We start from the raw sequence: 406 nt of genomic DNA on the forward strand, positions 1-406 counted from the left end.
TAAAATATATCACAACTAATTACGTTTTCCATCCATGGAAAGAAAAAGAGAAATGCATCTTCTAGACAACTTTGAAATGTGCTGCATGGCACCAATTAATGTTTCTCTTAATTTTCTTAATTATTATGACTTTATTAGCCAATAATCACATGCAATCATCATGTGTGTATACATACGGATAACTTGTTGATTTATTCATTTACCAAATTTGTTGTGAGCCTTTATTATTATCGGAAATGTTGGGTAACCAGAGAAAATCAGTCAAAAATAACCATAAGTTACTTTATTTAGCATTTATTAATTATTGTAACAATTAATAAATACTAAATAAAGCAAGTTTTAGCTGTTTTTTTTTTGTCTCCCTATTATTATAATATAAGGTTCGTCAGCTTATTTCTTGTTTATT

Source organism: Arachis ipaensis, chromosome B06 (assembly GCF_000816755.2).
Source record: "Arachis ipaensis cultivar K30076 chromosome B06, Araip1.1, whole genome shotgun sequence".
NCBI lineage: Eukaryota > Viridiplantae > Streptophyta > Magnoliopsida > Fabales > Fabaceae > Arachis > Arachis ipaensis.